Raw genomic sequence first — 14139 nt, 5'->3', positions numbered from 1 at the left:
CTGGAGTTAGGGACAGTCACAAGGCATTATGTTGGAAATTAATTGTACAACTCCAGAGGGTGGGGGAGGTTGGGGGAAGAGAAGGTGGGAGGAAAATGAGGGAGGGGGTAACAAGTTTGACAAGAAATGTACTCAGTATATTATGTGTGTAACTGTAACCCCTCTGTATATCACCTTGAAGATACAAATACATTAAAAAGATATCTTCTCATCTCTCCTGGCTTTGAAAAGCCGAATTGAAACTCCAGGAGACATGAGAGAGTGGGGACCTTAAGTAGAATTGCTACATGATTGTTATCTGATGCTAGGATACTCCAAACAAGATGGTTGTTCTAATTGCTACCTGCAAAGCCTGACCCTAGCAGACCATTGCATTGTTTCTGTGCAGGGGACCAGGCAATCAGTACTAAGACTCCTTTCATTTATGCTGTTTATAACAGATGTCACCAAGCAACACCGCACATGCTTGCTTAGTATTATCAAAACAATCATTCATCTATTCGTCTTGTTCAGTGCAGTGGTACAAGCTGGCTCTATACATCTTGCAGACATGACCTTTTTATGGGTACATAAACAAAAACCTGTGTGCCATGTAATAAATCATCTGGAGCGATTGTCACCAGCCTCCCGACTCAGTGAGCTGCTTTCCTGGGGGCAGAGATAGTGACAATAGGTCCTATTTTGTACATTTCTCAGCATCTGCAGTGATAGGTGAATGTAAGCTGCTCATGTTGGAATTTTTTTCATCAAGTGAGGCATTGATATTAGCACACATAAAAGCACAACTTGATGTTCAAACCTTATGATATTATTATTCATCTGTAGAGTTCAGTGAAAATTTTGTTTAAGAAATGGCATTCATTTGGTATTTAATTCTGAAAGAGCTTCGTTAGAAAGTAAATCATTTAATGAAGAGGACAGAATTGACTTGATATGAGAGCCTGGGTCTCTAGTCAGTCTGTGGATGCATGCTTTGATGAATGGTCCTAGACCGGAAGTCCCAGAAGATCCAAATACATCGATACCACTCCCTGAAAGACTGGCGAGGATAATGACTGCCCAGGTTTGGGAATGTGCGAAACGCAGTCTTCCTTTGTTTTCATTCAGAAAACAAACCCACACACTTACAGCCATCTGATTTTTGACAAGGGAATCAAAAATATGCGTTGAGAAAAAAGACAGCCTTTTCAACACTAGCAGATTCAAACTGGAGCCCCACCTCTTAACCTTGAACTAATGTTAGTTCAAAGTGGATCAAAGAGTCAATGGAAGAATCGAAACTGTAGAACTACTGCAGGAAGCGGCAGCCAGCGCTAGAACATATTGGCATAGGCAAGAACTTCCTGAGTTTAGAATTTCAGGGGTTCAGAAATAGAATTGACAACTGGGGTTGCATCAGTCTAAAAAGTTTAAAAGAAAGCCCACAGAAAGGGAGATCGTTGCCAGCTATACATTTGACAAATGTCTAATTTGCAAAATATAAAAGAAGCTCCAAAAAATATTTGCTGGGCTCTCGTGTCTCCTGTCTGTAATCCTCGCTGTTCAGGAGGCTGGCCTCGGAGGAGCAGGATTTGAAGCCATCTCAAACAGAAAAGTCCCTGAGACCCTTATTTCCAATTAACCACCAACCACCTGAAAATGGGGGCTGTGACTCAAGTAGTAGAGCTCAAAAGCTCAGTGACAGCACCCAAGGCCTGAGTTCAAGCCCCAGGACTGACATGAAAACAAAATAAAGAAACAAACAACCCCCCCCCACAAAAACCTGAACCTCTAAAGAATCTATAACCCCAAAGAAAAAAGCTAAACCCCTCAAGAATCAATAACTCAGTTACTAATACCAATTACTAAATAGGAAAATAAGCTAGACAGAGACTTCCCAGAAGTATAAATGGCTAATAAATACATGAAAAAATGCACAGTAATCCTGGCCACAAATGAAATGCAAACTAAAGAAACATCGATAGATAGATAGATAATAAACCGATAGTGCAATTTATTCACTGATCAGAAAAATAGATGAAATAGATGAACCTGAAAAAACTATGCTGAGTGAAGTAATAAGACTCAGAAAGACCAAGGGTATTTTCTCTTGTTTGTACGTTAGACCTAAAATATAATTGTACATGAAAACCATACAGGGCCATATGCAAACTGACTGGAGTAGGTAGGACGAGGGTGGGCAGGGATCCCCACTGTGAAATCCTACGAACAATTAGAAGAGAGTTGAACAAAAATGACTATCAGGAGGCTGACATGCCTTGTCCGGAGGGGTTAAGGGTAAGCAGAGAGAGCTGGCAAACCCAGAGAGGAAGGGTGGGTGAATGGAGTGATGATACTCACTATGCCCACGTAAAAGAGGAACTGGAAGGTCCCCATAGGCAGAGAGGAAGATGGGTAGGCAAAGTTAAGATGAATGTTTGTTCCTTGTCTGGAGGTGGGTGGTGCTGGTGTTCACTGAGGTAGCACACCCCAGGAACAGGCGGGAATGGCTTTAAAAGAAGATATTTGAAAATTAAAAAAAAAAAACAACCATGAAGGTAAAGCCCAAAGAAAATAACGCTGTTCCCTTCTCTTTCTGAACTATGGACAGAGTTCTTTCTGAACACATGTCCGTGTCTATACATGTGTGCATGACGGGCAGGTTTAGGTCAGATTCACATGCTGTACTTGTGTTATCCACCCCTGTATCACTAACTCCCTCTCTAAGGGGAACACAGGTATACGGTACATGCTTTTAATCATGCGTCTTAAACAATCTTCTACTTGAAACTAACAAAAGACCCCCACATTCAGAAAATATCTGCATTTAAGTAAAACATTTTAAAAGGTCTCTGCATAATTTTGATTGGTCCATTTAACAATCACCAGAAACATTATAGGTTTAAAATGAAAGGGAAGGCAAAATTAACAGAAGAGCGTATCCTATCTTTTGAATAAAACGCGTGTGTGTAACTTTGGTAAAATGTTAAAATAATCAAGATACACATTTACAAATCTAAAATAGAATGGGTATGCAATCAGATTATATATAATCTACATAGATATTTACACATATGTAAATAAAGTCCAGAAATCCATCTAGCCATAATATATATGGATATGTATTTACACATATATGTATATAATCTAATTCTGAGTGAATGTTGCAAAAATAAGTTGGAAGTTCTGACTCTCTGATGGGGAGCTTATAGCTAACATGAGATGTAGGGAAGGCATGCCTAGACAGTGTTAGGAATAAAGTCAGGAATTTTTTACCTTGAGTGGAAGAAGACAGCCCCTCTCTGCCTACGACTACCCCATCTGGCCGTGTGCACAGACCGCAGTGCCCGGCGTGGGTCCCTAATGCTGGGTGACCTTCCTCTTTCGTCTCTCCACACCGAAGCCTTTGGACACGGTGAGGTCCTTTCACAAGTTTGTAATCCTCCAGAACTAACTTGCACTGACAAGGACTTGTTCGAACTTCCCTTGTGCATCTTCCCTAAGCATCAGCTGTTATCTGATTTACATTGTTTCAGCATTCACCCTTACTGATGGTCCTTGGAACGCTGGCTGACCTCTCTCCTGCCTGTCAGGTTTCTCGAGGACCAAACACGTGCAGCTCCGGCCTGAGAGCAGCCTCGCACTCGGCACCAAGGAACACGAGCCACGGCGCCTGCGGCGGGAAGGACGTAACAGAAGAAAGCCACGGGATGATCCATGGGAAGGAGACTTCCTGGAGACCTTCCTCCCCAGGGCCCCAGAAGAAATATGAAAGGACTATGGAAAGGGCGGCGGGGAGTGAGCCACAGAGCTCAGACTCTGTCGGGTAGCAGACCCACCCTGCTTGCTCCCGTCAACGCTGGCAGCTTTCATGCATTCAGCACAGGTGCACCCAGCGACAGAGCCTGTTACCCAAGGGCCTGCCAGCCACCTAAGCGTCCATGCAAAACATTCCACAATGGACACCAACCGCCTCCCTCTCAGAACCGTTGGGAGTATGAGCAAGCAAACACCATGAAAATGGGGAATTGGCCTTTAGGTGCTCCGTAATTAGGGACCGTTTCCCGTTGTTGCTGCTGACAAAGCTCGCTGGCCTCGTCCCGAGACTGGGTAGGACCTTAGGCGGTGCGTTGGATTTTCCTGTGAGCTGCTGTTCTCTTCCATGCAGGGCATCAGGTGCTCCCTCCATTCACGGAGGCCAGAGGCCTAGGAAACCACCAGGCTTTCCTCAGAGCTCTCCAGTCCATCGAGGAGGAGCTTTGCCCCGACAATCGCCGTCCTGCCAGACTGATGGCAGACGAGGGAGACAGGAGGGGGTGACCCGTCGGAACCAGGAACGGCCCAGGGACTGGAACGACGGTCCCCTTGGCTCCGCGCTGCCAGCGGCAGGGATGGCTGCAGATGTCGGGACCTGCCCAGTGTCCCCACCCTCATTCGGTGTCTCCAGAGCGAGTTAGTTGCTGGGACAGCCGGGATTTACTTGAAGATGAAGTTCCTTGCCAACAGCTGCTGTTCTGCCTCCGGTTTGGTTTAGAAAGTTCACACGAAGTGTATATTATATTCCTCCATGTACCCTCATTTGTTTCAGTACAAAAACATGTTCTACATTCCTTAGTCAGCTATTATTTAAATGTCCTCTCCTTCCTTACCTTCTAGAACTGTCCATGTCCCAGGAAGGCTCCTTTCTTTACTGTGCCTCTTGTGGACCAGTGATCACCAATACGCCTCAACGCGTGCCATGTTGAATTTTGTGAATGTTCTAGTAATCCTGTTGAAAAGGTAAGAAGAAGTAAATTCTAATCATAATGTTTAAATCGTTATATCTGGAACGTCATGTCAATAGATAACGATAGAAAGTTCAGGACATGATTTTTTTTCACTTGCATTTCATTTCAGGTTTCAGTGTGCATTTTGTACTTACCCCAGACATCTCACCAGACTAGCCACTCAAGTTGTCTGGTAGCTCCGACCTTGGATAAAGGTTTACATTCCACTCATGACTATGAATAAATGAAAATATAGGCTCACATTGTGATACATGCTGAGAAGGCCCAGGCTAAATCTTTAGGAAAGAACTCATTTATGACCAAAACATTAAAACGCACAGGGGAAAGAGCCAGCCTAGAGGAGAAGAGGAAGAATGCTCCGGGAAGAACAAGTGTTATCGGTGAAGATTCCAGTGTAGGAAAGAGCCTTTGAAAGAGGAGCGTGTGTCTTAAGCAAGAAGTGTCAGGAATGCTACAAATTGAGGAAGGCTACAAAATAAGAAGTGATGGGCTTATAAGGTAAGGACGTTATAAGGAGCATGAGCTCGATCTTAGATGCTTTGGGAAACAGAAGATGCCACCATCTGATTTTATTTACTTATTTGTGCTGGTATTAGAGCTTGAACTCAGGGTCTCGAGCTCTAGTTTGTCTTTCTATCTCATGGCTGGTGCTCTATCACTTGAATCATAATTCCAGCTAGGCTTTTAGCTGGTTAACTGAAGATGAAGTCTCACAGCCTTTTCTTCCCTTACTGGCTTCCAACTGTGATCCTTCATGTATCAGCCTCTGAGAACTCCAGGCAGGAGACACCAGTATCTGGCTCTAAATTTTTATTGTTATAAAACTGTTGATTATAATATGATACTGAAGACCAGAGCCCTGCTGAAAGGGAACCATGTCTTGGGCAGTGAAGCTGAAAGTTACGATAAAGAGAAGATTAAACTGCAGAAGACCAGATATGGCAGGAAGGGAAACAAGATGCTAAGATGACTTCCCTTTTCTGTCCCAAGCAGATGCGTGCATGGATTCATGGATGGATAAAGAACTCACTGTGAACACTAGGGAGATACCAACGTGATTCCTTTTCGATGGATCCTTCTAAGGTTTCCACATAGACGACACCGCTGAATTTTCACAAGCCTCTTCCGAGCTTGCACGACGTCACCGTGCCCTGTGTATCACAGGCGAAGATGCTGGCAGAGTGCACGGCTTCCTGGTGGGTGTAGGGCCAGGATTTGCACATGGCCAGGTGAACCTGGGTCCGAGGCCTTTGCCTCTGGACTCCAGTGTCGGTGATCCGCGAGGTGCTCACGGTGTGAAGCGTGTGGTGGCAAGCGGAGACTTCATCTTGGGTGCATGGTTGAGTTCTGGAGTACACCAGCTGGAGAGTTAAATTCAGAAGCATCTAAGGGGAGTCTCTCCTCTGTTGTTCGGGTGCCGTGTTGTCTCCCTAAGGGCCCTGCTGGGGGCATCTGTCCCCTGAGAGCTGCCAGCTTCTCCTCTCATTTAAAGACACCGAGTCTTTGAGTTTGGGGGAATTTTTCCAGTGCCACCTATCAAGGGCAAGCCCAGATGAACTCCCCGTGTTCCTTGTGTATGGCCCCCCCCGGGGGGCTGTACCTGGGGACATTGCTGTAGAACAGGTTGCAAAAAGAAGGAGAAAGATGTTTTTGAAGATTTTCCTCGACAATCTCCACTTGGCAATGGCGCTTTCTCGAGGAGATCACACCTGAGACACAAAGGAAGATCCAGTGACAAAAATAGGATGTTTTGTTCTCTTCCACTCTCTGTTGGAGAAGCTTGTGCAGTGTAATTTGGGCTCCTATTCAAGGAAAGGCAATTCGCCCAACTCGCTGGCGGCAGAGTGTAGGGAAGAGTCCAGCAGCCACCCTGAAAATGCGGCTGGCTTGCTTCCATGGCGCCAGGACACCGGCGATGGGCCCCAGCCACGGAAGGGGCCTGGACCACCCATCCCCGGAGGCGGCCTGGCCTCGGCTCCAGCCCTGAGCCTCCAGCTCTGTGGAGCCACAGTTGCTTCCTTTGTGCGTTCCCTCCTCTGCCTGCCCGGTGGGCTGCCATGAGGTTCAGGTGCAGCGAGGGGGGGTGTGGTGTTGAGTTCTGTGACCCCGGGGGGGGGGGAACCAGCTCCCTGTTCCTGAAGTGGGCCAAGCAATAACCTCAAGCAGTAACTTGTCAGGACCCCAGGCCACCTGGTGGGTTTCAGTGCAGGAACTGCACCCCACGGAGCCTCTGAAGGCCACGTGCAACCTTTCCCTGGCATTCATCTATGCAACACTGACCACGACCTCTGAGGTCTTCCTACCTCTGTCCTCCGCTAGTCACCGCCTCCTCTGATTTTGACCAGATGGAAGGGAAGGTCACTGGGCTCTCCGGTATCCATTGTCAAGCAGTCATCCACACAAGGAAGTACCCTTTAGCCCTGAAAAAGGAACAGAGTGCCAACGTGTGCTGCATCGATAATAAACCATCAAGGGAACAAACGAAGATGAGAAAAACCACATCATGTGAGGTTTCATTTACATGTAATGTCCAGAATAGTCAGGTGGGTCCTGGCAGGAATTGGTATTCCTGCCTGCTAGGGGAGAGGGGAGAGGGAAAGCAGACAGTAACTATGGATAAACCTGAGATTTCTACTGTGGATGACCAGAATGTTCTGGAGTTCGTCGATGTGGATGGTTGCATGCTTTGTGGCTGTGATAAACAACCACCACAACAACAACAGCTATCTGCTGACACACACATTTTTAAGAGTGATTTTGTTTGTGATTCTATCTCAAATTTTTAAAAAAGAAAATGTAACTCTATAGATTTGAGATTTGGGGAAAACTACAAATTGAAATTTTGGCTAATATACATACACACACACACACATATATATATAATGTGCTGAAGATATGCTATAAGCTTATGCTATATATATACACACATATCATATCCATATTCATAGATATATATGTATAATATATATATACATTATGTCAAGAATATACATAAAATACCAATCCAATTTCTCTAGAATGATTCTACAGATTATTTGTTAGTGGTCACACAAGTGGGAGTGGGAAGATTTTGAGTGTCACACAGGCTTTAATTTTCCCATTAAGTTAAAACAACCATTAGACCAAGCTATGCTTTGGATTTTAATGGTTAGATCAAGGTATGCTTTGGATTTTAGTGGGAGACACACAAGATAGCAAAAAATACAATTTGAATGGTCACATTAAAAAAAAAGAAACATGAAGTTATAAAAATCTAGTTTATTTAACTCAGTGTAACTAAAGTGCTGCCATTTCGACATGTAGCCAATATAAACATTATTAATGATTTGTTGTTGTTGTTGAGCTGTCTCTGATCTCTTTTTGCTCAAGGCTTGTGCTCTACTAACTTGAGCCTCAGCTCTGCTTCCTGTTTTCTGGTGGTTAACTGGAGATAAAACTCACAAACTCTCCTGTCTGGACGGGCTTCCAACCTCAGTCCTCAGATCTCCGCCTCCTGAGTAGCTAGGACTACAGGTGTGAGCCATGAGCTGGGCTTAATGATCTTGTATACATTTCTTTTCAATGACTTGGTTTGTATTGCATACCAACAGCCCCTCTCGATTCACACCAGCCACGCGGTAAAGCTCACAGCCCCGTGGCTCTGTCTGGTGGCTGCCATCTTACACCGCATGCACGGACCAGAAGTTCTATCAGAAGACTCACTGTGGGGATTGATTCTGCTCGGAGCTAGGAGCCTGGGAGGGTGGGAACCAGCGGACTGGGACTCATTGCCTTGGGCAGTCCTCCCTGGAGGCATGTTCGAACGGCCCTGCCGTAGCTTGAACGCATGCTTGAATAGGACAGTATTTCAAGTTTGTGTCCAAGTTAGAGGTAACTTACTCCTAGGAAATTATACCAAAGTGCAAATCATTTCTAAAACAAGGCTCCTTAACATATTTGCAGAATTTCCAGATAACTATTCTGTTTTCTTATGAAGAGATTTTTTTTTCCCCTGAGCTTATGGCAGTTTTTATTATTTTTTTCTTCCAGCTCTTGTTGAGATTTTTTTATAGACCCTAAGTTGTTCATAATAAGCCACCCACTTTCAAATAGGTTCTCTCTGTGCATCTGTTCCTAGCTGGTAGCAGTGAGCAAATTCGAGTTTAGAAACACTGTGAGAAATGCTAAACACGAGCATTTGGTGGAAGCAGGTGCCACGGGACCGACGTGAATGTCAGTAGTCGCAATGGATAGGGGATTCTGGGGAAACATTCATTTGGCCCCTGCTTAAAATTCTGGGAAGGGTGGCATAATCTCCATGTGATTTCCCTTCAACTTTCAGCTTTGGAAATACATCTCCAAAGCTGTGCGAATCTCCAGTGAAGGCCAAAATCATATTGGCTGATTTCTTTCTTCCTTTCAAGACTTCCCCACCCTCTTCTCTCTTTCCTCCGTGTCTTGCAGTATTTATTATCCCATTGTACGAACTATTAGTACTTGAGTTTACCCATACCGTGTCTGCAGTGACGCCGATGGCAGAACTGAGAAGACAGCGAAGGAGCCAGCCATGTTTATTCCTAGTTTTCCTTTTTTCTGACTTACCACTTACACAAAAGAGGAATGACTCAAACTGTGTATCTATTCGGGCCTGCTTCTACCACGGGGCTGGGCATTCAGGTTTCTTAGCACGGCGTCTGACTGAGTGACCATACACAATACCAAGTTAAAATTGAACTTCAGGCCGAAAAAGTATATCTTAAATAGAAACTTGTCCGAAGGGTAGCACAGAACATCTTGTGCTTAACTAGACTAGTAGGTGCAATGTAATCTGAAACTTGAATTTCAGTGAGCTTTTTGTATTATATTTTTTAATAAATCATGCATGAAAGGCCAATCCACCTTTCAAGACATGATTCTCAGCATTCAGCATGTCTGCCACGCTAAACAGGCAGAAGCGCTTCTGGAGAGGGCTCCTTGCAGCCTCAGTATCTGTCTCCACCATTTAGCCAGCAGGCGGTGACAGGGACTTTCTAAGATCTGGCGATACCAGCCTGAGGACATCACAGCTGCCGTGGTGAGAAAGTTTAGCTTCCACCAGGCATCAGGGACTCACACCCAAAATCCCGGCTAATCAGGATCTTGAGATCGGAAGATTCTAGTTCAAAGTCAGCCCGTGCAGGCAGATCTGTGACCAGCAAAAAATCCAGAAGTGGTATTGTTGCTCACGTGCTATACTGCTCACCTTGAGCAAAAAAGCTCAGGGACAGCACCTAGGCCCCAAGGTCAAGCCCCGGTACCAGCGTGTACCATACAGACGGGACTTAGGGTCTAATAGGTCGAGTCACACATATTAATAAGCCAGGGAAACAAAGGATCACGTGGGCCACAAATCATTGTTTGCCTAAACTATAATCGCCAGAAAGGGCGTGGTTAACTCCATGTGGAGAGATGTGGAAAGACAGTGCAGAGAAAGTGATCCTATCTCAAGGAGAAGAGCAGCAATGTGTTGAAGAGCAGGTTTGCATGTGGGGGACCAGAGACTATCTGCAGAAGGAAATGGAGAATCCACCAGAGCATGGGACAGCTTGGGGTGTCTGGCAAATGGCAAGCCCTCCGTTAGGGCGGTAGGGTGGGATCCAAAATGAGATGCTGAGTGGAGAGAAGTAAAGGTGCAAGGCTACAGGAGGCAGAAATAGGAGGGTAGAAGTTCAAGGCCAGAACCCTCAAAGCAGTGAAACCCTATCATCAAAAGACAGCTAAATGTAACGGCACCTATCTGTAATTCCAGCTCTATGAGAAAAGAATCCTGATGTGACACTGGCCCCCAGTTCTTTTCATAGAAGTGAAAAATAAAGTAAAAGAGAAAAGATGAGGGCAGGGCTCAAGTGCTTGACTGGCATTCACACGAGGTACTGAATTGAAAACCTCAGTACTCCCCCAAAACAAACAGGGAAACAAGAAACAGCAAGAGAGGAACAGAAGGAAAAGGACAAACTACTCAGAGTTTCTGAAGCTGTTCAAAGGAATCGAGCTTCTCCCCTCCCCTCCCCTCTCCTCCCCACCCCTCCCCCTCCCTCCCCAACCCTTCTCGGCTATCAGTAGAAATATTTCTAGAATTTCAATCTAGAACTTCCACAATCTCTTCATGGTCACGAAAGACAAATAAAGGTGATGGCGCTCAGCCACTTTGTGATGTCACCAGATTCAGGGCACTAGGTTTGGGCGCCAGAAGGTTCTCAGTGTCCTTGAGAAAGAATTCAAGAACGAGGACACGAGGGAGACTTCACAGAAGCAGATTTATGAGTGCAAAGCAAAGAGATAGCCTAGCAAAAGTGTGCTCTCCAGATGGGAGGGCGCAGGGGCTGGCTGGGGAACAGCTGCGCCGGGCCCCGAGCCTCTGCCTGGCCCCGTGAGCTCGTCTTTCCTGAGACACTGAAATGTGTCATCGCAGTCAAGCGATGTGTCACCAACTCTAGGAGACCGGGCTGTGCGTCACCAACCCCTCCCACACGTCTTGGCTGTTGTTCTCGGCAGGCCCTGGGTCAGCGAGACCCCGATGCGTGTCCTGAGTAGTTCGGCCCATGTCAGCAGTCCAAAACATGATTCCTCATCAGCCGCAGAGCCGTCAGCTTTCCCATCTCCCTGCCAAGCCCGTGGTTCTCCCCAGCGAATCCAGATGGGCCGTTGCTCTTCTCTTGGCTGGCCACCCCCAGGGACTCATTCCTCTGCCAAAACTCTTACCACTGGAGCCCTTCCTACCCAGGTAGCCATGTGCCCCATCCCAGACAGCATCGTCCTCGGAGAGGGGGGGCAGGACTCTTTCCATCTCCGTCCTCGGGGGAGGGGGGTGGCTCTTTCCATCTCCACCTTCCCAGGGCCAGCAGAAGGCCCAGCAAACGGTAGGCATTATGGGACGGAGAAATCTGAACAGTGCATTTCCAGGGAAGGAAAGCACTGTCTGTCTCCTAGCATCCCACAACTCGGTGGAACAGACATGTATTAAGCACGGCAGTGAGCTCATGTGTCTGTTTGTTGGGCTGGCAGAACAAAATACCACAGGCTGGGATTAAACAACAGACACTTCTTTTCTCACCGTGCTGGGGGTGGAAGTCCGGGATCAAGGTGTGGACTGTTTTGGTTTGTGCCGATGATGTCTTCCTCCGTGGCTTGTGAAATGGCCAAGGTTTGGTGCAATCTTCCTCATGTGTCCTATTTCCCGTTCGTATGATGCCGCCAGATTTATTGGATTGGAACCCACCCTATGGCCCCAACTTTACCATTCTCACCTCTTCAAAGAGCTTCTCTCCAAATACAGAGACGTTCTGAAGTTTCAGGAGATAGAATTCCAGTGTGTGGTTTTGTGGGGGTAGCAGGAGGGTCTGATTCAGCCCAACACAGCTAGATAGTATGAACAAAGAACACACAGACCCTGTCCTCAAGCTGTGCACCGTCTAGTTTTGTAATACATTCACAGCTCACTTCTCTTTCTGGAGAACGTGTCTGGCCTTTCGTAAATATCTGGGTAGAAAATGAATCACTGGGATGCACTTTGCTTCCTCGTTTGGAAACAAGGTCATAGCACCTGTTATGTAAGGTTCATTGAAGACCTAACTGAGCACACGCTTATCAATGCTTGTGAACTGTTATGTACTGTAAAAGAAAAAAACATCCACAAGTGGATATCAGTTTGGAATGTTAGATAGCGTCATTCTTCACTTCTCCCCATTACTTCGTTTCCATTTTGCTCGGTGGCAGAGTCTGGGTAGCCGCCCATCTCCTTCCACCAAGATGGGAACATTTTGCTTCCAGTTCTTCTCATTCTCTTCAGTGGGAATGGAATACGTTCGGGATAGAAAGGCCGAGGACAAAGGACCCCGCTCTATCCCCCTTCACCGAGGGCCCCAATTCAGTCTCAACAGAAAAAGAGAAAGAGAAAAGTAATTAGCATGCGTGTCCAAGGGGAAAACGAAACTCTGCTCTTTGCTTCTTGGACTGCGCTGAGCAGCAGCAGGCCCCGGCCGGGTGGCTCTGTGCGGGATCCTCGTATTCCCGGAGGGGACTGAGGGCCAGACGGCCCCAGGGTGCGGCCTCCGGTCTGGGAGGACAGCGAGGACGACACCCCGTGCCCGGAGAGGCCCTCGGCCCGCGGCGTCCGGAGCGGTGGCTGCCTCGGAAGGCCGATCCCGAGCGGCTGCGCTGCAGGGTTCCGGGCCTCCGAGCCGTCAGGAGTGAATGGCTCACGGGTGGGATGCCTGGTCCGGTGACAGACGCCTGGTCAAGCTCGTGGGGAACACTGTCCCCTGCTGGTGACACTGACAGGGAGCATCACAAAGTCAGGGAGGAGAGTGGGAGGAGAGGGAGCCAGAGACATGTCTCCTGTCCACCCACCCCGCTCCCCACTGCCCACGCCACACGGAGGCCTTTCCTGCTCCCTGCATCTCATCCCCATGGCTTTGCTGGTGACTGTGCGCCAGGGCACTGCGACACTGCGACACACTTACTCGGGAGGTGGCCTCCTCACAAGCCGTGAGCCCCAGGTGACGGCCCGGGGCCAAGGTCGTAGACTCAGCCTCCCCAGACGGCCCCGCGCTCTGGGTGAAGAGGCGGAGGAGCCGGGCACTGCCCGAGCAGAGTGGCACCCGCCCCGCCGCCCTCCACGGGGCTCTGTCGGCCCTCGTAGGCCCTGTGACGGGAGCAGGAAGTCAGCCATGCCGGGACTAGAAGCTCCCGCTCTCCTCTCCTCCTCCACTGCTCCCCCGAAGCGGGCCTCCACTTTTAGCTGGATTTCCAGGCTTCAGTTGCCAGGTACTGCCTAGCATTGTGTCTCGTTTAAACAAAAAAAAGCACAAAACTATTGAGACATAATGGGCTTACCATACAATTCATCCATTCAAAGTCTACGATCCTGTATTTCCTTGCCTGCCCAAAGTGGTCTAATCATCACCACTATCTAATTGCAGAACAACTTTCATCACTCGAAAAGAAATGTCAGAGCCATGAGCAATGACTCCCACTCTCCCTCTCTTCTGCCCCGGGGGGTTCTGTTTCGGGCATCCCACGGAAAAGCATCATGCAACAGGAGATTTCCTGCATCTGGTTTCTTCCACGCATGCAACACGACGATTTGTAGGTTCATCCAGATTGGAGCTTGTACCAGGACTCCATTTCTTTTCATTACGGAATAGCATACCACCGTGCAGACACACTGCATCTTTCCTTTTGTTTTCGGTTGGCCGACATTCTATACCACAAGCCTGTTGGCCTAAGCATATTAGTCCAAGAAGCAACCCTGCATTTCCCATGTTGAGGAGTGCAGTTTTTAAGGTAAAAGAAAATAAACGTCACTTCAAAGGAGAGAGAGCCTTCCTTCTCTGTGAAACAGTCACAAATGGTT

This window comes from Perognathus longimembris, chromosome 8, assembly GCF_023159225.1.
Source record: "Perognathus longimembris pacificus isolate PPM17 chromosome 8, ASM2315922v1, whole genome shotgun sequence".
NCBI classification, from domain to species: domain Eukaryota; kingdom Metazoa; phylum Chordata; class Mammalia; order Rodentia; family Heteromyidae; genus Perognathus; species Perognathus longimembris.
The sequence above is the reverse complement of the archived record's forward strand: the minus strand, read 5'-3'. Positions refer to the sequence as shown.